Source organism: Rhinopithecus bieti, unplaced genomic scaffold (genome assembly GCF_001698545.2).
Source record: "Rhinopithecus bieti isolate Rb0 unplaced genomic scaffold, ASM169854v2 scaffold_8220, whole genome shotgun sequence".
In the NCBI taxonomy this organism is placed as follows: Eukaryota; Metazoa; Chordata; class Mammalia; order Primates; family Cercopithecidae; genus Rhinopithecus; species Rhinopithecus bieti.
In genome coordinates, this window is record NW_016806392.1 from 4,292,252 (window position 1) to 4,314,225 (window position 21,974).

General features: G+C 39.6%; 1 protein-coding gene and 1 long non-coding RNA gene across 2 annotated transcripts in view; one reads left to right on the forward strand and one right to left on the reverse strand.

Moving 5' to 3' along the window:
- Nucleotides 1-8,394, reverse strand: part of SATB1 (SATB homeobox 1) — a 101,380-nt gene extending 92,986 nt beyond the window's left edge. Inside the window, exon 1 of the mRNA XM_017875891.1 lies at nt 8,120-8,394. The gene's annotated coding sequence lies outside the window, so the exon portion shown is untranslated. The remainder of the gene's footprint in view (nt 1-8,119) is intronic.
- A 492-nt stretch (nt 8,395-8,886) lies between these two features.
- The window catches only part of LOC108532122 (uncharacterized), an 89,780-nt gene continuing 76,692 nt past the window's right edge, over nt 8,887-21,974 (forward strand). Inside the window, exon 1 of the long non-coding RNA XR_001886365.1 lies at nt 8,887-8,939. This is a non-coding gene — a long non-coding RNA (uncharacterized LOC108532122). The remainder of the gene's footprint in view (nt 8,940-21,974) is intronic.

The following is a 21,974-nucleotide window of genomic DNA, read 5'->3' on the forward strand; positions in this document are numbered from 1 at the left end:
AAAAAAAAAAAAAAAAAAAAAAAAAAAAAAAAAAAAAATCATCCAATTATACAGAAAATGAGGCATATGCAGATTAAGTGTTCAGATAACCCCAGTAAAAACAGAAAATTAGAAAGAAAAGTCTCTTCGCCAATAAATCTTTATCGGCACAAGCTACATTTTATATTTTATTTTTAATTTAGCAATTCTTTAATGAGTGCTCAATATGTACAAGGCACAGAATGCTAACTATGAACTTTCTATTTTATATAACACAGACGTACCTTATTACTTACTTTTTATAGTTTAATACTTACAGAAATATATAGCAGCTTCTATAAACTTCAAAAGTGGGAATACTAGTGCGTTTTAAGAGGCATATTACGAGGTTACGAGATCTACAAATTCAAATCAACCAAGATAATTCAAATAGTTAACCAATTTGATAGAATTGTCTAAGTAAGGCTAAGTCTAGCTTTAAATCCCTCTAGTTTCAGTCACCCATTGTTTTGTCATGCCGGAAGCCATAGTGAAAATCCAGGTTTGAGATTTAGACAATGAAATAATCTTAGAACTACCTCTGTGATTGACTGCTGAAATGTATGTAAAACATTAGATTATACAGAGTTGGAAGTAATCACAATTTGGCTAAAGAAAAAGTGATTAAAATTATAACACAAAAAGAAGTATTAAGAGGAGCAAAATCAATTGAATAAGCTTTTAATGGATTATGTTGGCCAAAGTCATCAAAAAACCAGAAAACATGGGTATCTCAAAATACAATTTGGAAAAACTGAAACCACTGAGGGGCAATAATTTCTAATGACACTGGCAAAAACTATCAGGTCAACACTATATAAAGAAAAAAAAGGAGAAAATTTTATAATCCAGTGAAAAGTTTTAAAATTAAGTTGCTTTAATAGAAAACCTTTCATAATTCTGAACCAAAACCCTGACTCATACATTCTAAAAGAATTTTTTTAAAGAATCAAGCAAGCAGCCGCTTGTATGTTAAGGGTATACATCATTCTTTTTTAACATGGTTGTTAATATATAGTTAACATGCCTCAGAAAAGGCTGTAATTAACTGTCTACTCCTCTAATAACACTAATAAGCATACAGTATTATTAAAATACAGTGATTTTATACAAGCTGTCATTGTTAAACTTTTAAGATAATGTACTAAATTGTTTCTGAGTCCTCTTAAACCACCCAAAGGGAAATGGAACTCTAAGAAAAATTTTAAAACGTAGTTATTAAAATATTGTTTTTTCCTCTCACAGTCTAGAGATAACTGTCTACTATTAAACAGAACATCTATCCAAGTATCATTTCAGTTGGTGAAAATACAATGGGAAGCATTTGGATTATTTTACAAATTCTATAGATTTTTAAAAAAATTAAAACTGTATGCATTTTAATTTAGTACTTTATTCACTGATAAAATATTTTCTGGGGGAAAGAAAGGCTTGCTATATCAAGAATCACATAGCCCTGTTGTTAGTCCCCAATGATTTCCATTGTCTGTTTCACTGGAACAGGAAAACTCAATTGCATTCAATATCAAACAGCTAATTATGGATATGCTATATTCAAGACTATCTCCATTTCAAAGGTATCTGCATACACTAGGTTCTATTTTATTTACAATAATTATTACAATAAAATATTTATAACATAAAACCTCTTTTGCCTTAAAGTCCTTAACATTATAAACATTAAAAGGCCAAATTGTCACTTACATGCTCTTAATGGCATATCAGGAACCATTGAATAAGACTATAGAGGAATCTCTAGCAATCAACTCTACTACATGCCTAGCTTCCAGGAAAACTGAATCTAAAGAATTGCCCCCTCACACAGATTACTGACTACCTTTTCTTTAAATATTTCAAGAAGGTCTAATAATTCTCCCTGGGAACTTGCTACTACATCTCACCACCCAAAAAAGAATGCCCACTGAAGAATTTTTCTTAGTATCTGGCCCCAAATTTTCTAGAGCTGAGAAAAAGCAACATCCCAACAGAAAGCCCTCCCCCGAACACTCAATGCCTATCTGTCACTGTGGCTGGAGTCCTGATTCTCCATATGTAACATTATAGTAACTTTTCTGGCACTTACCCTCCAAATATCAGAAGCTGTTCTCCGAATCTAGCCCTACAGGAGATGTCTGAAAAAGTAGTCTTTGATGAGGTGACAATGATGAAGTTTTCTCTGGCACTGCTAGCAAGGCAGAAACATCCCCAAATGAGGTGGTTACCAGTTGCCTGTGAAGCAGCTGGACCATTACTGCAGTTCTGAGGGTGCGTCACAAATCAGGTCATAGCTCTGGGTAGAGTCCACCCACTTCACCCAGTATAACGCCCTCTACTTCCTGCACACCTGGGGGGGAAGGGGTGTAGAAGAGGGGGGGCCAGCTCAAGTTCACATAGGTACTAGTAAAGGCACAGCCAGGTACAGTCTGACATCTGCTTCTTCTGCAAGCATTTCAGCCTCATCTGGGGATGTGCACCCCTAGGTATTCAAAAATGTGTGCAACAATAAGCAGGCTCTAAAATGAGTGATGAGTGTAATAAAATATTGCACAGTTAAATGTTTTATCCAGCAAAATCTTTCCTCCACTGGAAACTGAACCAACTCTTAATTTTTGATTACAAGCCACTTCTCTACCAAATGTCAAATAACTGGATTGAATAAATTTCAGCAGAAACCAGGGACATAAATCCTGAGGTACCAGTTAACTAATTTTCATCTCTTGCAACTAAACTACATCACCACATAAACTGAATTACATCCTTGAAATTCCATTGAAAGAGGTTATTAGAATTTCGATTATGAACTTTCAAACTGCAACAACTGTAGAAGTGATACAAAATAACTTGAAAGCATAAAAATAGGTCAATATGTTGGAGAAATGCTACACTACTAAATCTCACCCTGAATAGATATACACACAATCTGTATCTATTTACTCTGAAATATCTAATCTCAAAAAAGACTTAAAAAAATAAACAGCAAAAGGTACCACTGGCGTAAGTTCAAAAGTATGAAATAATGTGTGTTAATGTGTTGATCACACTCTATGAAGACATCAAGTTTAAATAGACTTACCATTGAGAACATCATTTAGGAACGATATATAAATTACTATAGTAGACACTTTTTCTTCGGTATAGTGGAGAAGAATCTTCTGCAACAGATTTGATTTATATGTTGTATTAAGACTATATTCTACCCTGATGTCAGTGGAATATGTGATTAGGTATTGATAATTGTGTATAGACAGTTAAGTGTAACCGCTTCTTAGATAATTTAAATGAAAATAAGCCTTTTCTCAAATTAATTGTGAGTTCTGGAATTCAACTTTAACAGTATTTTGATGTTTCAAAGGGGTCTTGAAAGAGAAAGGATTTTTAACTTAAAAGAAAACAACAAATACATTTAGTATTATAACAAGGTAGAAATCGCCCTTATTTTAAGGATGGCAGATTAACAAGAAGTCAAATGAAGGAGGTAAGACTATTTTCAGAGAAAAGCTCAGAGAGTCAATCAATAAATCAATCAATGAGCCCCACTTTGTATTCATATTTTCAGAACTCCATTAAAAACTCAAACATTCCATGTAAGACTTGGAAGAGGAGACATTTTATTGAAGTTATTATCTGAGGAATCAAATAGTTTAATCTTTTTGGAACTTTGTAGAAAGTTAATTTAGCAAAACACATTTGAATGTGTTTGAACATATTTATCCTGAGGTTGCTTTAAGATAACTATTTTAAGTGGCATGCAGATTCTTTTGGGGTTTTGATGTTATAGTTGAGGTATGCAAAGTAAAAGTGCGTAACATTTCTTTCAACTGGTTCTCACATGACAGAAATGAGAAGATGAAATTACTTGTCTTTAAAGTTTTGCCATAGGGAAATAAGAAAAACTCCTCTCGACCCCTATCCCCAACTAGGAAGAGTCTGAAGCCCTGGATTATAGCATAGGTAGATATTAAAATGGAGACAGAGCCGTTATTTAGTGGTGACAGGAATATAAATACGTGCACTAACCTATAAACTGGTATTTACTTCAGGAAGGTAAGTAATATTTTTCCTCTGATTGCTGCACTGTCAGTTTAATGCAGCGTAAATAAACAGTAGGTGCCTGCTAGCTCGAAGTAGGAAGTGTTCATTCCACACGAGGAACAGATTACTGAAGCCTGATGCTCATCATGCTGAAACATAACTTTCATTTTACCAGAAAATATACCCTACTGTGGATGATTTTTCGTGCCTGATCTATTAATTAACTTAACTCTGTTCTGTCAAAATGTAAACCAATTTGTAAAAATCATCACAGAGTTTTAGAGTTTGAAAACCAAATCAATTTGAAAAGCAAGAGTAATGACTGTTCTGTAATCTGATCACAAATGCTAAAAATGAATACTTAATATAATAAGCACAAACCATACAAAACCGAAAAAGACAGAAAACATTTTGAAATATCATAGAACTTAATCTGAGTTATCTGATTTACTCGAGGTAGTCCCCATTTGTTAATTAAAAGCACCTGGCACCTTTAATCTTTTGCAACCTTGTGCCACTTTAGTCTTTTCAATATGTATGCTTATTCTGCTCTCTGAAATATCTGAAGATAAACCATTCATAAAAATCAAACCCCATTCCTTAATTCCAATAGAAATATTGCTGAACTCTCCTGAGAGAAGTGGCAAGTTTGAAGATCAAATGATGATACCCTTCCTAACAGCATTCATGTAAAACATGTTTTCTCTATTTTATGTATGCCATAAAGCTATGACAGTATATAGCAACTAATTTTCTTTTTATATGAGTACTGAGCAAAATACTTCGTGGCATCATTTAAAATAAGAACCTATCTTATCTAAAAGTGTAAAAGGCAATTTGGGGAGGTTTCTATCTATAACATGAACAGAATTCTGATAATCAATATATTGAAAAGGAAAAGAGATTAAAAAACATTTTGCATTCAACTACATCATCTAGAAATAGTCTGAAGATTGCTTTAGTCATATGCATTTATTTTATATGCTTCATCAATTCCAAGTACTAATATATTAATTACAGTCATCCAAGACAACATGTATGGAAGAAACGATGTGTGTAAAGGGTATATCTATGTATAGTCCTTTTGGAAATTTACAGAGCAGATGAAAACCCACTAGAGTGCTTTATAGTGTCCCTGCTGTATATCCATGTTGTGTTTAGCTTAATAGTGTTTGTAACCAAAATATTTTTACAATAATGAGGAACAGGTGCCTGTCACCTGACCTTTTAGGCCTAATTTACAATCCACAACCTGTCATATGAAAAAGAACTGAAAATTCTCCTCCAGATATTTTAGTCTTTACTAAGTTAATGCAGTATTTCTTTACCATCACTCAGCATATCATGTCTTATTTAATCACAAGTTCATATAGCTGGCAACAGATTTCTTTGCAGAAATAAACCAATATTCATTTTGTTGTCGTCCTTAAGATGCTGGGAGACAAAAGAACTACTTTTGTAGATTATTGACCAAAGAATATATTAATTTCTTACAAATCTGAACAAAAAACATTCCTTTTGAATACTTTTACATACAAAGAACTATTATTTATTACATATTTCAGCTTGTGGGAAAGTGAGGAATGCATTGATTCTGGAAATAACTATTCAGACTTTTGGAAGTTATTTAGGTCTTCTCTCTCTTTTTTCTCACCCCATCCTGCCCTCCTACCAAATTTTAAGGAGCTAGTACTTTAGGAGGGAAATCCCTATTTCTTCTTTTTTCATACATCATTTATATTCATTATTCAGAAAGAAATACAAAATTGGATCATGATTTTATTTCCCTTGTATAATGTTAGATGTAGTATTATCCAAATTTGACAATGCCTTGTATTTTATAGCTACTGTTTACATATTATGTATTGCATATGACTGAACAACTCTACATTTAAAATACTGTTTTCATTAGAAAAAAATGAATAAGTGTCAAATAAAGATGAAGAATAAGCATATTTGGTATATTTATAAAATGCATAGTCATTTAAAATGTGTATAAATAGAATAAACAGTTTGCTACTGTTACATTTAATATAGTATACACATTGTCTACAGTGTATTTAATAATGTGCTTAACCAAGTTAATTAAAGTATTTATGTCTGGTGATTGTGTTAAACACTTGGAGAGGTAGTGAAAGATACAGCCAGTTACTTCTGCTAACTAAAGTTGAAATTATGCACTTATTATAACCTTTTCTAACAATGTGAGAAAAACAGAGTAAATATATTAAATTTGTTTCACAACAGATGCTTAGGTTGTTAATATTTAAGATGCCTATTCATGCTATTCCTGTCTGCACATTTGTCAAAAATGTAAGCTTGAATGCTAATGTTTGCCAGCAGACTGGAGCAGCCAGTATATGAATGTACTACTGTTCTACGAAAATAATATGCAATAGAAATAAAGGACTACTGCTAAATCATAGCACTAGTACCATACAGGAGATGAGAGGTTTTTAGAGCAAACACCTCAACCTTGGTTTTCTTCAGACTTAAAGCATGGGTTTTGTTTTTGATTTTTGCAGCTACATTTGACCACAGAATAAATCTCACATTACTGACATCTCAGAAAAATCCACTTTAGAGTGTAAATTTCAACTAAGTTTCAACGGGATGAGTTACTCTGTCAGCAGTACAAACACCGTAAATATCAGAGATTGCTTAGGACAAAACCTGACACCGAGTGGTCACATTTTACTCCTTCTTACCCTACACCCTCCCCCTTGAGAAAGTCAGGTCCCCTGGCCTCCAAGTATGCAAACATGGAACCCCAGTCAGTCAGAGCAGTAAGGTTCTCTGGGGGAATAGGGCATCTTTCTGTTTTCCCTGTCTCTTTTATAACCATGTGGAGTCCAAGTCTTAGAACATTTGCTTGTAAGTCCGGAATGCCGCTGAGAAAGTTCACCAAGGAAGGGCGCAGAGGTCAAAGTTGCCAACCAGGACACTTTGAGAGAGGACCCTGTGGTTGACATTTGTTAGTGAAATTTGCAACACCCCAGTGGAGGCCAAGGCCAAAACCTTCAAGGAGATCCCTATGCCCCTTCCTCCTGTTGGTCTTCTGAGGTCATCCCAAGAGGAACCTGTGTTTCCCCGGTACGCACGTGGCACTCCCCAGACCTGCCACCTGCCTGCTTCGTCCTTCTCGTCGTGGTTTCCCAAACCCCAGTTCTGCCGCCCCAGGAGCCTTGGCACTGGAGCAATAGGAAAAGGCCACCGCGCTCGGGTCTGGAGAGCAGGAGGGAGACACGGTGTGGACTCCGAGGCTGCACCTGTGATGTCCCGGCCCCAGCTAAGAGGGTGGCCCTTTCTTCTGCCTCTTGCCCAACTCCAAACCCACATTCACGCCAGCAGCCTCTCCCGGACCAGCCTCGCTACAGCCAGCGAGGGCTTGAAATGGGGAGTGCCGCCGCTTTCAAACTCCGGGCTCCAACTTGAGCGCCCCGGCGCCCAAGTAGCTCCCGGGATGCAGAAGTTGCCACAAACTTCCCAGGCCCCTCTTCGCCGATGCTTACCATCAGTCGCGCCGGCAGGGAGCGGAGGGAGGCGGAGATGGACCGGGAAAGGATGCTGAGCAGACTCGCGATCCAGCGGGGGAACATTACCACTCCCGCAGCCCACTCCTCCAGGCACCTTACTGCCCGCCCGGCTCCAGAACGCACAGAGAGGCTCCCCCTTTCCCCATTTGCTTCCTTCGGTCTTTTCCACTCCCCTTTCCTCTTCTAAAACGGGCCATACCGGTGACCTGAAGGAGTTTGTTCAGCCAGGGTCTGTTGGGCAGGTGTGGTGATGTGTCCACACCCAGACAGAGAACGAATGGCATCTTCAAGTCCCTTATCCCGATCACTCTCCCCTACTTTACCAGCCCACCCCTCTGAGGTCCGACTGCGTGAGAAAAGGGGCTCAGAAGACCCTTGAAACCCTGCGCCCACGAGAGGGGAGCCCAGCCGCCCCAACAGGGGACGCGGGGTGGGTGCTACAGAGAAGTTTGGTTTGATTCCGGAAAAAGAGAGACAGAGATAAAACAGTAAGAGTAGCAAGGGGAAAAGGGAGGCAAAAGAGCAGAACTCACTCAGGCATGGACGTTGGGGGCGGCGGTGGCTGTCGAGTGCGGGCCTGAAACCAGGAACGGCTCCCCGGGCGGGCGCGCCGGCGTCGGACTTCCGAGGCGGCGGCTTCTGCCTCTCCTGCCGCCGCCGCCGCCGCCGCCGGAGCTGCGGCTGCCGCGGAAGTTAATTGCAACTTGACTTCAAGTTGTCCTCTTTCCCCATCCGAAGTGGGCGTTTAAAGGGGAGAGCGAGGCGAGAAGCGAGCGAGCGAGCGCGCGGGGCCAAGGGAAGGAAGAGAAGGAGGGGGAGGGAGGAGATGTTAACGGGCGAGTGGGGGAAGAGGGAGGGCGCGGGCGGGCGTGGGAGGGGGAGGGGCCGCGGGAGCTGCCTCTCGGGCTCCGGCGGTCGCGGCGCCGCAGTCTTGCAGGCGCACCGGAGCGGCCGGACGCCCCCGCGGGAGCCCGCAGCCACCCGGGACGCGCATTCCAAGCCGTGGCGCTTCGGGCCGGGCACGCTGCGCCCGGGGGCTCGGCAGACCCCGCGCAGCCGCCGCTCGGGCTCGTGCGGCGCGGGCTGGCCAGTGGGCGGCCAGGGCCCGGGCCGCCTCCTAGCGCCCGCCGGCTTCTCCCCTGGCGGTGGGAGCCTCGGCGGCCGCTGGCTACACTAGGCGCACTGAAGCCCGAGGCCGAGCCGAGCCGAGCCGCCGCCGCCGCCGCTGGCGCGCGGCTCCCGGGCTCCCTCCCAGCCGCCGGCCGGTGTGGGGCGGCGGGCCGGAGGGCGCGAGGGCGGGCGAGGGGGCGCGCACGGGGTTGGCGCGGAAGACAGGACCCTCAGCCTCGAGGGGTAAGTGTGGGCGCTTGGGGTGCGCTTGGGGTGCGCGGCGCGGTTCTCGTCGCCCGCCAACCCTGCCCCCTCACCTCTCCGGGGCCCCCACCACGCGCACCCCTCCTATTGTCGCCTGCGGCTTCCTCTTGTTGTTCGTTCTTTGGCTGGGTTTTGGGGGGTGAGTAGAGGGGGTTACTGTAGTGTGTGTGCAGGCGGAGGAGGAAGTCAGGTGAGAGGCCTCGAAGCACCCCCACCTCAACCCAGCCTGCGTGGGGTGTATGCTTCCCCACTAGGGGCATGTGGGCCAATTTTTTTTTCTCTGTCAATGTTCGGTCGAGACGATGTTTCCTAGAGGGCCTCCTTCACTTACAGCCTGGTCTGTCCATCTCTCTTCATCCCACCCTCGTCCCTCTTAGCCCCCTATCCAGGAGCCTTGCACCCCAAGTGAGGAGCACGTGGCGGAAGGAGGAGCAGGCCCTCTCTTGAAGACCCCCACGCTGTGACCCAGCCCATTTGTTTAAATATTTATCCTCACGTCACCAGCTGTACTTTTCAGCCCACTGGAACAAGACGCCTAAGCAAGGTCCAGTTTCCCCAGAAAGCTGGCGGCAAAGCGGGAGAGATGAGGATTTTATTGACAGGGGACTTGGGAGAGAAGGGGTCAAGGAACCTTCCCAAGTGGAGACTGAAACTCAAAATATCTCTACAAAAAGACTAGGGTGACTGGAGGAGGCTCAGGACCGCAGGCTTAGGAGAGACTGGACCTTCATAACTTTATTTCTCTCCCCCTGCCCCCCTGCCTCTCCTCCCCTCAGCTCTGAGGAAGCTAACAGGTCTTTTGTTTTGTATTGTGTAGCCTTTGGGAAATTTGCATTGAGTATGTCAACAGAAAATTACTAATGTTTACTCAAAGTTAAAGGGATTGCAGAAAGAGAAAACATAGTTTTTACTTTTCCTCCTTTTTGTACGCGTGTGTGTATTTGGCAAGAAGTGTAGTTAGGTTCATGGCATGAACTGCAAAACGTCAGGTTGTAACAATAAGGACTGTAGAGCTGCCTAGGTGTATTTTTAGAAGCCGCACTTTCTTGAATTCCTTTCACACAAGGCTTGCTCTCTCATTAAGTCCCCATAAATAATTTTATTTAGAGAGGAGGGAACTGTGGAAGCAGGAGGGAGATTGCTAAGATTTCCATCCTGCCAGCGCACAGCACTGTTTGCAGGGAAGTTCCTGGAAAGTGATTGTGGGCTGAGAATTCAGTTTTTCCTAAAAGCTCTGTTAGGTCCTGTTGTGTCAGATGGCTATGAATAAAGCACGCTGGGAAAATCCTGATATCCGTGCAGTCTTATTTTATCTTTTACACAGTGGTTGATTCGACTTTCAAGCCCTGGTAACAAACACATCAACTGTGCTGTATTTTTGTGTGGTTTTTCTAAATAAAGGAGAATACAGCATGTATTCATGCTGCTTTTTCCCGTATCCATGGTTATTGAATTCCCTGGAATTTATTCATCTTTTTTCAGTTGATCACCAGTTTATGCTGAGACCATAATTCCAAACATATAGGATTTTTTTAAAATTATGAATTACGGTTCTTTTAGTGAACCAACCCTCCTTTTTAAAGACACAAGTGCCCACCACAACTCCTAGTTCTGTAAAGCAAAGCAAAAAGATATAAATGATTATAATGAGGAAAACAGTAAAATGTTTTCTTTCTAGGATCACTTTCTGCCCCCACAGTTCCCAGGAGACATTAAATCCTCCTGCCTTAATTTATCAAAATGCTAAATTTCCTAACCAGTAACAATATCTGTATCTGAGAAAGACATCAGGGTTTGGAATGGAAAAAAATACATTCTCAGTATTTAATTACTGCATAACAGTAATTTATGGTAGCAGGCAGTTGATTTTCCAATTCTGAAAGCCTGATACGAAGCTGAACAGAAATTTGAAATTTTTAAAAAAGATTTGTTTTTTTTACTTTCTTACACTCTTATATACTCATCTGCTTCCCCAAGTTATCAGCCAAGCCCCTATAACTGAAAGTATGATATGCTCCCCGAGTTGAACCAAGAGACCATTTTGCCCCTCATTTTTTGAATTTGCTTTTTCCTCCAAGTAGTCTTGTACAGAGAGCTCATGGGCTCTATTAGAATACAGAATTATGTAATTCTGAGTGCAGTACATTAAATAACATAGTTTGATAAGCTCTTAAACGTTACACCTCCACATAGTAGGAATTTATTAAATATTAAGATGTTAATAAAATATTGTAGTTGGCCACAGATTTCATAGCACAAGGCTAAGACCATTTTTCAGAAGAAAGGGGCATTTAATCTGGAAGTTATTTGGTTAGTTGCTATGGTCTGAATGTTAGTGTTCCCCCAATATTAGGGTTCATGTGTTAGAACCTAATATCAAAAGTGATAGTATTGAGAAGTAGGGCCTTTGGGAAGTGATTAAGTCATGAAGGCTCCAACCTTCGTGAGTGGGAGGTGTGCCTTTATAAGACAGGCTGAATCTAGCTACCTTGCCCCTTCCATTGTGTGAGGACACAGCAATAAAAGTGCCATCTGTGAAGCAAGGAGTGAGCCTTCACCAGACGCTGAATATGCTGGTGCTGTAATCTTGGACTCCCCAGCTTCCAGAACTGTGAGCAATAAATTTCTGTTGCTTATAAATTACCCAGTCCAAGATACTTTGTTATAGCACCTCAAATGAGCTAACGCAATAATATAGTTGTGCTACTAGATTTTTTTGGCAAGTCCAAATCTAACTTAAATGACTGAAAGACAAATCTGGAACATATCAAATGGCCAATAACAGTAGCTGGTATCAAAAGCTACACTGGTTATTTTCCTTAAAAGAATAGACAATAAAATATTGCCTACTAAACATTAGAAGAAACATCAAGAGAAAGGATAAAACAGCACTGGCCTTGAAGGAACTTATTTGCTGGAAAAATGACATCAAAATGTGAAAAGACAATGGATTAATTCGTGGTTTGAATTGAAGAAATACTTGAGGAAAAAAAAAAATATATATATATATGTATTTTCTATTATTTTAAGACCAGAGGAGTTAGAGATCCTAAAGCTCTAGGTTGGAAGGTATTTTTAAAGTTAATTTGTTCCGTCAAATCTTCAGAGGCCATTCAATGCAGACATTTTGGGTGTGAAGGGGAACTTTCTACTTACCACCATTAAAGCAAGGATTTTTACCTATACATTACTTACCAGAGAGTAGAGTTCACTATATATTGTGCAAGTGAATGGATAATTTCAAAAGTATTTCATTCTATCTTTGTATACTTTATTATGTTTTTACCTTATATTGCACAGAATTAGTCTTCCTAAAACTTCCAACAATTAGTCTTCGTCCTGCCAGTGGCAACCAAACAGAACAAATCTGTTTATCAGTCAAGATAGGCATTGTTGTAATGGAGTAACAATTCCAATTTTTTAGTAGCCTATAACAGCAAACGTTGTTTTCTTGGTTATGCTTTGAATTCATTGCAGTTTAGCTGGTCTGTTCCATGTCTGTCACTCCAGATCCCTGGCTAATAGAATAGTCGCCATCTTGAATGTTTCATGTTGTTATGGCAAAAATAAAGATCACTCTGGGGGGTTTCATGCTGACATTTAAATGCTATGGCCCAGAAATGGCACACATCATATGGCCTCACAAAGAATTAACCAGGATTAGTTGTGTGGCTCCAAGGAATCATTACAAGGAGGTCAGATAGTGCAGCCTATCTTGTACCCAAGAGTAGACAGCTGTGGTACACAATTCTGCGGACTACTATTCTGGTAGTAATCCTTGTCCATATGATTACCTGCCAGCTAAACAGTCTCTTCCTGCCTGTTTATGGCCCAAGTCTTCCTTTTTTTAGGGCAAACACTGCCAGAGTAGCCACCAGCTTAGAGGGAAACATTGTTATTGGGGGAACCCACCCCCAGTATTTCAACATTGGTTCTTTCTCTTTTCCCTAAATGTCGGCCAGTCTGAGAAATAAAGAGAAAAAGTACAAAGAGGAATTTTACAGCTGGGCCGCCAGGGGTGACATCACATATCAGTAGGTCCGTGACGCCCACCTGAGCCGCAAAACTTGCAAGTTTTTATTAGGGATTTCCAAAGGGAAGGGAGTGTATGAACAGGGAGTAGGTCACAAAGATCACATGCTTCAAAGGGCAAAAGGCAGAGCAAAGATCACATGCTTCTGAGGAAACAGGACCAAAGCAAAATCAGAAACTCCTGATAAGGGTCTATGTTCAGTGGTGCACGTATTGTCTTGATAAACATCTTAATAGAAAACAGGGTTCGAGAGCAGAGAACCGGTCTGACCTCAAATTTACCAGGGCTGAGGTTTCCCAATCCTAGTAAGACTGAGGGTACTGCAGGAGACCAGGGTGTATCTCAGTCCTTACCTCAACTGCATGGGACAGATACTCCCAGAGTGGCCATTTATAGACCTCCCCCAAGGAATGCAATTCTTTTCCTAGGGTCTTAATATTATATTCCTTGCTAGGAAAAGAATTTAGTGATATCTCTCCTACTTGCATGTCCATTTATAGGCTCTCTGCAAGAAGAAAATATGGCTCTTTTGCCCGATCCCGCAGGCAGTCAGACCTTATGGTTGTCTTCCCTTGTTCCCTGAAAATCGCTGTTATTTTGTTCTTTTTCAAGGTGCACTGATTTCATGTTGTTCAAACCCACATGTTTTATAATCAATTTGTACAGTTTAACACAATAGTCATCCTGAGGTGACGGACATTCTCAGCTTACAAAGATAACAGGATTAAGAGATTAAAGATGGGCATAAGAATTGTAAAAGTATTAATTTTGGGAACTGATAAATGTCCATGAAATCTTCACAGTTTATGTTCAGAGATTGCAGTAAAGACAGGTGTAAGAAATTATAAAAATTTTAATTTTGGGAACTTATATGTGTCCATATTAAAATGAAAGCTTCACAATTTACATTCCTCTGCCGCGGCTCCAGCTGGTCCGTCTGCTCAGGGTCCCTGACTTCCCGCAACACATTGTGTGACTTCTTTTACTCTCTACTGTCTCTTTGAATGCACCACTACAACCTCTTGTACCCTTAGAACCGCTAACAAAGTGTGGTTTGTTTTTATGTCACTCTTTTATATTTACTAATATTATATACATTCTGTTTTCTCAGGACTTATTTTCCTGGCAAGGGTATAATAAATAGGCATTTTAAACAACTGTTATCTGAAAATGTCATGATCATTATCAAAATTTGAAATTTGGTCTTGAGTAGCTACTTCCCTTGTTGTGAACGTCAAATGTCTTATATGATCTTGTAACACAAATTTTAAAAATCCTTCATTCATTCATTTATCCTACTGTTGTTCATTCAGTAAATATTCATTTTTTACCTAGTAGAAGCCAGGAACTCTTTTAAGGACTGGGGATGTGGAGATGATTAAGAGTTCTCCTCTTCAAGAGGCACATTTTCCGATTGGGCAGACAGAATAAGAAGTCATTATGATGCTAATAGAATCACAAAGTGTTATGTGAACACTTAGAAAGAAGCAAATAGCTAGCTGGCAGGATTTAGAAAAGTAAAGGAATTGACACTTAAACTAAGTCTTGAGGATAAGTGAGATTTCTCTAGGCAGAAAGAGGAGGTAGAGAGAGGATATTTCAAGCAGGGAGACTAGCATGGACAAAGACACTGAACATGACAAAGCTTATTGTTTATGGAACTGTAAGGAATTCAGTGAGGCTGACACATGGGGTCTTTGTAAAGGCTAAAAATTCTGAAGGGCCTTGCAGACATTCTCTGGAGTTCGGACATTATCCCATACATCAGGAATTGCAAACTCTTATGTCTACCTTGGGCCATGCATGGATGTACTTGACTAAAGCAGACCAAGTTAAGACCATAAGCAGTGGTGCGGCTATGGCAATGTGAAGAATATATCCTCTGTCAAAATGGGATAATAAATGCCATTGATGCCAAATGTCAGATCTTCCATTCTCCAAAGAAAAGCAGGAAATTTAGATTTATATGAAAAATTGAATATTAAATGTTGTCAACTTATCCATATTTTAAAGTACACTGTTATTCCTTAAGCTAGTTTTGACCTGCAGACAAATTTTGTATAGCTTTTGCATGTATATTTCTACTGAAGGTCAAAGTGTTTATACCCATTAGAGAACACTAGCCACTCTTTATCTGCAAGTTATATGTTCCAAGATCCCCAGTGGATACCTGAAACTGGGTAGTACTGAACCCTATGTATACTGTTTTGTCCTATACATACATACCTGTGATGAAGTTTAATTTATAAATTAGGCACAGTAAGATTTTACTAACCATAGCTAATAATAAAATTGAATAGTTATGATACACTGTAATGAAAGAGACTATGGTCTCTCTCTCTCTCTCAAAGTTAACTTATTAACCTGTATTCACCTATTTTCAGACTGCAGTTGACCTCAGGTAACTGAAACTCCAGAAGATAAACCTCAAATAAAGGAAGACTATTGTCTGTTTTATCTCAACCTATCCCATAGCCATGCGCCTAAGGACTGTCTTGAGGATATTTAATTTTTATTTTTTAATTTAGTCCACTAATTGCTTACTCTTACTAGCTGCTCTCTTGCTTTGATGCCAGACTTGCCTTCCACTCAATAGTCAGAAATATGCAACACCACACCACACTTTCCTATAACCATTAAAATGTTAGAAATACTAGGTATCCTTTCATAACACATGCTGACCATTTTCTTGTAGATTTGGTCCCATGGGTACATCCATATTCGTAAAAGTCATTCAATTCACTGGGCCATCAGGTCTTTAAGTTCTTGACAACTTGGCTCTACAGATTACAAATTTTATTTAATCTTCTTGACTAAAAGAAAGTCAACGTTCTTGAGTTTTCTCGTCTAACTTATAACCAATAAAAATCATCCATTTTATGTGTTCTGTGAATTTTGAATATGAAGGGGCAGCATGAGCAAATTATATTTTACATGAACTTTGGAGTAAATAAATACATCTAGGCAAAACCACTTTAGGTGTCCAACTGTCTGGATTCTAATCCTGGTTCAATTAGTTGCTACCTATGTGACCTAGAGCAAATCTCCTAATTTCTTTATGCCTCAGTTTCCTCACCCATGTTACAGGGATGCTAATAGTAGATGGGGTTAGTAGATGCACAGTGCTTCAGAATAGAAAAATGAATTTACTAGGATGTAAGTGGGGTATAAGTACTTACTCCTGGATGACATGATGTTGTGCTGGGGGTACACAAGCCAAAGGAGAATTATGGCTTCTATTTCTGGAATATTTATTTTTTACTTGAGGATTTTAGAAATTATTTTCTTATGGAAACAGTCACACATATAATGGAATTAACTGTAGCATTTTGCATGAATTTTAAAGAAAAACAAGAGTCTTAAAAGATCTTTCAGCCACTTGGGACTTTTGGGGGAGGAGTGGGAACTGCGTTTTCTTCCTTCTGCTGTGCTCTCTCCTTTATCAGGTTGGTGGAAATGCTTATGATTACCAGACCATATACACTAGTTACATTTACCTCAAAACTGTGAAAGTACCTCCTGTTTTTATGTGCTATGAATGCTGCCCAAGTGTAGAATCTTTGCCATTTAAGTGTTCAGATTTTAAACCAGAAATGTGTTGGGTTAAAGAAGAAAATTATTAGAGCATGACCTTAGGGAAATCAAGTCATAAAAAAGAAAATGGCTGAACTGAATTCTATTTCCCATTCTGTTACTAACCAGCTGGCTTATTAATGTCCATAAAGGGAGAGATTTTTGTCCTTTTCACTGATAATCCTCCACACCTTGAATAAATAGATAATGTTGAATGATCTTGGGAAAGACACTTTGTTAAAGTCTCAGTTTCCTCAGCCACAAAACAAAGATGTGATCTTAAACTTAAACTTTAGTGTGTATGGAATTAAATAGAGTGTTTGTTTAAAATGCAGGTTCTTTGAGTCCATGCCCAGAAATTCAGATTTGGTAGAACCAGATGCTACTCAGCAATCCACATGGATTTGGGGCTTGGGTTGTAAGGAGCAAAAATCCAATTTAAAAAGGAAGGTTTTATTTTTTATTTTGTTTCATTTTTTGTCACCCTCTCTTCCCCTCCCTGCACATAAATTGGAAAATACAATGCAAGAACTACTTAAGGCATAATTAGATCTAGCTGTTCAAATAATGTCATCAGCTATCTTTTGGTTATACTTTCTTCTCTTTTAACTTTATTCTTAGTCTGGTTTTTCCTTTAAGGAGTTCATTTTTAAGAACTTCATTCTTAATCTGCCTTTTCTCCTAGCTTCCATTCTTCTGACATGAAACCCCAGCACAAAGAGTATTCCTTTTTCTCAAATTTTCAAGCTAAAGAACTATGCCCAACTTGACTGTATTAGATAATGTCAGGTACCCAAACCTGCACTCATCACCATGGTCAGCACCTATGATTCACTCCTCAGCAGCCTTGAGTCAAATGCCCACATTGGATTTGGGAGTACAGTCACTCTACTCAAACCATGTGGGCTTGGACGTGAAGGTGGGATGGTTCTCAAAGACAAATTGGAATTAATTTTTTTAGAAATAAGGAAAATCGAGGTTTTTTGGCCAAAACTATAGATCTCCTACCACTACTGAGCATTTTTAAGACGTATTTAAAGATGAATGATCCAAAAATGTTACAAAAATATAACCAGTATTCTAAGACACTGAGACATTCAGCCCTCAAGGTGACAAAGCAGGGTCTGAGAAGAACCTAAGATGGTCACAGCCCCAGTGCCAGGTGCCTCACCTATTTACCTCAGTGTTTGGGGCAAATATTAAGTATTTTCCATGTGTGTTATTGTATTAGTGCGTTTTCACACTGCTATGAAGAACTACCTGAGACTGGGTAATTTATAAAGAACAGAGGTTTAATTGACTCAAAGTTCCACATGGCTGGAGAGGCCTCAGGAAACTTACAATCATGGCAAAAGTTGAAGGGAAAGCAAGATATGTCTTACATGGCAGCACTAAGAGAGATAGAGAGAGAGAGAGCAAGAGAACAAGCAAGCAAGGAACCGCCACATACTTTTAAACCATCAGATATCATCAAATCTTGAGACAGCACTAGGAGGGTGGTGCTAAACCATTAAAATCACCCCCATGATCCAGTCACCTCCCACCATGTCCCACCTTCAACTCGTGGGGATTACAATTTGACATGAGATTTGGGTGGGGACACAGAGCAAAACCATATCAGCTATTAAGGTAATGTATGTGCAGGTGATCTGTGACTTGTGCTATGGGAATCAGTGGATTTTGAGAATTAGTCAAAAGCATTATTGTATGTTTGAGGTGACACTTTGAAGTCATCTCAGACATACAATAATATTACTACTCTAGGATCTTCATGAGATAACCTGGAAGTTGGCTGATGGCAATTGAAAAGACAAAACCCTAGTACAAAACAAAATGGGACAAAGAAACAAGCAGGACCAGCAATTGAATCTTGCCTTGATTTGGTTATCAGTTTGTGTTTATTTAATAATCTTGGACAAATGTATTCACCTAACGAATACAGCCCCAGTCTGGATCCCAGCATGCCTCGTTCCCATTAATGTTTGAAACATAAATGGATACACACTTTACAGATAATGAAAAGGGGTAAGCAGGCAACAGGATGGAACAAAAAAATGAGTTGACTTAGTTATCAGGTAGGTCTTAGGTGTATTACATGTGAGTTCATGGAAGCAAATTCTGGTGAATGAATTATTAACCCCCATTTTTATTGAGTGAAGAAGCTGCTATCATTTCCTTAAGCTCATTAATACAATTAATAAAAATAAAATGTCTACCTCTTCATTTTAGTATTAAGTCATTAGTTTAGTTTCAGATGGCTTTTCCATACGCTCGCCCCACTGTTACCTTCACCAAAGTAATCCAATGTGCAGCGAGAAGTGTTTTCAACAAATAATGCTGGAATAAATAGATACCCACTTGGGAAACCAAAACAACATTTATCCATATCATACCATATGCAAAATTCATTTGCAATCGATTATAGATCCAAGTGTAGAAGCTGCAAGTATGAAGCTTTTATAGGGAAACATAAGGTAAGTTGTAGATAGACAAAAATTTCTTAGATGAGCCATAGAAAACATGTTAAAATGTAAAACGCAGCACAGTGGCATGTGCCTATAGTTCCAGCTACTCAGGAGGCTGAGGCAGGAGGACCCCTTTAGCTCAGGAGTTCAAGTCAAGCCTGGGCAGCATAGCAAGACCACGTTTCTATGATTCATTAAATTTAAAAGTTATGTTTATCTAAAAAGCAGAGTGAGAAGTGATGTCTGGAAATTCCTGTTTAAACAAACATTACTACTAGAAGGATTTCCTCTCTTGTGCATTTAGTTCAAGTTTTTTGTTTGTTTTGTTTTGTTGTTTTTGAGACAGGGCCCCACTCTTATCACCCAGGCTGGAGTGCTGTGATAGAAGCTCACTCTGTGAGCTTAAGCAAAGCACATTGGGAATTTTCATGCAATCCAAAATCAGGGGCGCAATGGAGCCTTAAGAATAGAAGAACTGGCCGGGCACAGTGGCTCATGCCTGTAATCTCAGCACTTTGGGAGGCTGAGGTGGGCGGAACATGAGGTCAGGAGATCGAGACCATCCCAGCCAACATGGTGAAACCCTGTCTCTACTAAAAATACAAAACTCAGCTGGGCATGGTGGCACACACCTGTAGTCCCAGCTACTTGGGAGGCTGCGGCAGGAGAATCACTTGAACCTGGGAGGCGGAGGTTACAGTGAGCCGAGATTGTGCCATTGCACTCCAGCCTGGGTGAGAGAGAGAGACTCTGTCTCAAAAACAAACAAACAAACAAACAAAAGGAATAGAAGAACTATTGAAGTGCTGTAGGGAACCAAGTCAGTTCTTTCTCTCCGTATCTCATCTTTGTCTTTCTTCCTCACAGTAGTCCAGCTCCCCGCCTCCTCAGTTCACACAGTGAATCATGGTTTCCAATTGTTCTTGAGCCATCTTCAGTCAATCCACCCTGAGAAAGGACCATCTTCTTGTCTTTCACAATTCTCGGGGAAGAGTCTGATTGGCCTGCTTGAGTCCAGTGACCACCCTTATTCCAATAAACTGACCAGAGGCAGGATGATGTTTAAAGAAACATAGCATGTTCTTTCATCTCTTGTAATGTGGAGTGAAAAGAAATTGCATCACAGTTGATGACCACTCCACATTTCCTCTTCATTAGACATGAGACAGAGTTCACAAAAATTTTGCATTTGGTCACAGTTTTTAATGGCAACAATTATTGTTGTGTTGGTTTTTTACTTCTTTATCTAATATCAGCATTTCTTCTCTGCATGTCTACATATTGACTAATACATATTAAGGGGCATAAACAAAGATGGTTCATTGTAGAAATGGGCACATTTATTTATAAATTATTAGCCAAGATCTATTCAAATCCAGACATGATTTGTTCTAGTCTGGATATACAATAAAATTAATTTAAATAATTTTAATCAACTTCAAAAACAGCAAATTCCAAGACAATTAGGATAACTTTAAGAACTCATATTTATTGAGTTAACAGATGGTAAATTAAAAAACAATGAAGCTAATTTTAAAATCATTCATTGAATTAAAAAATAGACTTATTTAACAAAACTGTTTTAAGCTGCTTTTTTATCCTAATTGCATGTTTTAAGATTCTAATTTAGGGGACTCTAGAAAGACACAAAGTGAGTTTCAGTAGATGAACTCTCTTCTACTGAATTACTTTTAAAAGCTTCAGAATCATCTGAAAAGAAAACTATCAACAATAAAAATATAAGAAATAAGACTATTTTAGTTATTGGAAGGGATGGAGGGTTTGCTTCTTCAATTCCAGTTTGCTTGCTGACATGGTCCTATGGTGTGTTAGTCTGTTTTCACACTGCTGATAAAGATACCTGAGACTGGGCAATTTACAAAAGAGAGGTTTAATTGAACTTACAGTTCCACGTGGCTAGGGAAGCCTCACAATTGTGGTAGAAGGCAAGGAAGAGCAAGTCATGGCTTGTATGGATGGCAGCCAGCAAAGAGAAAGAACTTGTGCAGGGGAACTCCTCTTTTTTGTGAGACTTATTCACTATCATGAGAACAGCATGGGAAAGACTTGCCCCAGTGATTCAATTCCCTCCTACCAGGTTCCTCCCACAACATGTGAAAATTCGAGATGAGATTTGGGTGGGGACACAGCCAAACCCTATCATATGGTCTTCTGTATTGCTGACCTTGAAGTATCTTGAGAGTTTCCTCTGCTAACAGAGTCAAAGTTGCTCCTGGCCAGAACTTTATTTCTGCATTTTAATGGTCAAACATAAAAAACTTCACCTCTGATGGCTTCTTGAGCCTAGTGCATGGGTGACTTGAAGTATGTTAGCACCAAACAGGTATTTTTTTCTTTGATCTTTTCTGTTTTCTCCTTTGTTTTCTAGTTGTAAGTGCCAGAAGCTGACTCTGTGAGCTTACAGGAAAAGGAGAATTTCATGGAAGCACTGTGAAAGCATGGGTTCTTTTCCTTTTGGGTTCCCACTTCATGGGGTCTCCTTGCAGCTTTTGGAGGTGGAGCAATTAACATCTCCCAGTCCATGAAGTGTACCAGAAACTGTGGTTGTTTTCAAATGAGAGTTCAATCACTTCTACTTCCTGAGGATTTTATAGATGAAATTGGAGATAACACCATTGATACATTTAGATACATCATTTGCATTTTACCAGTTATTATTAGTTTTAACATGATGACATATTTAGAACTAGAATTATCCATGTAGAAATGAAGTTATTCCATAAAAAAATAAAATGGGAATACATTTATTTGAGTGGCTAGTTGCTCAATTACTGTTATAGTCTTTACCATGGGCAGTCACAAACTGATGTACTTTATTTTATGGTCCTGGAAACTTCTTATCTAAGGTCTGATCTTATTTTATGTTGTAGGTATTCCATTACTTGATCGGTAATGTTTAGAATTGTATATACTTGTTTTTAT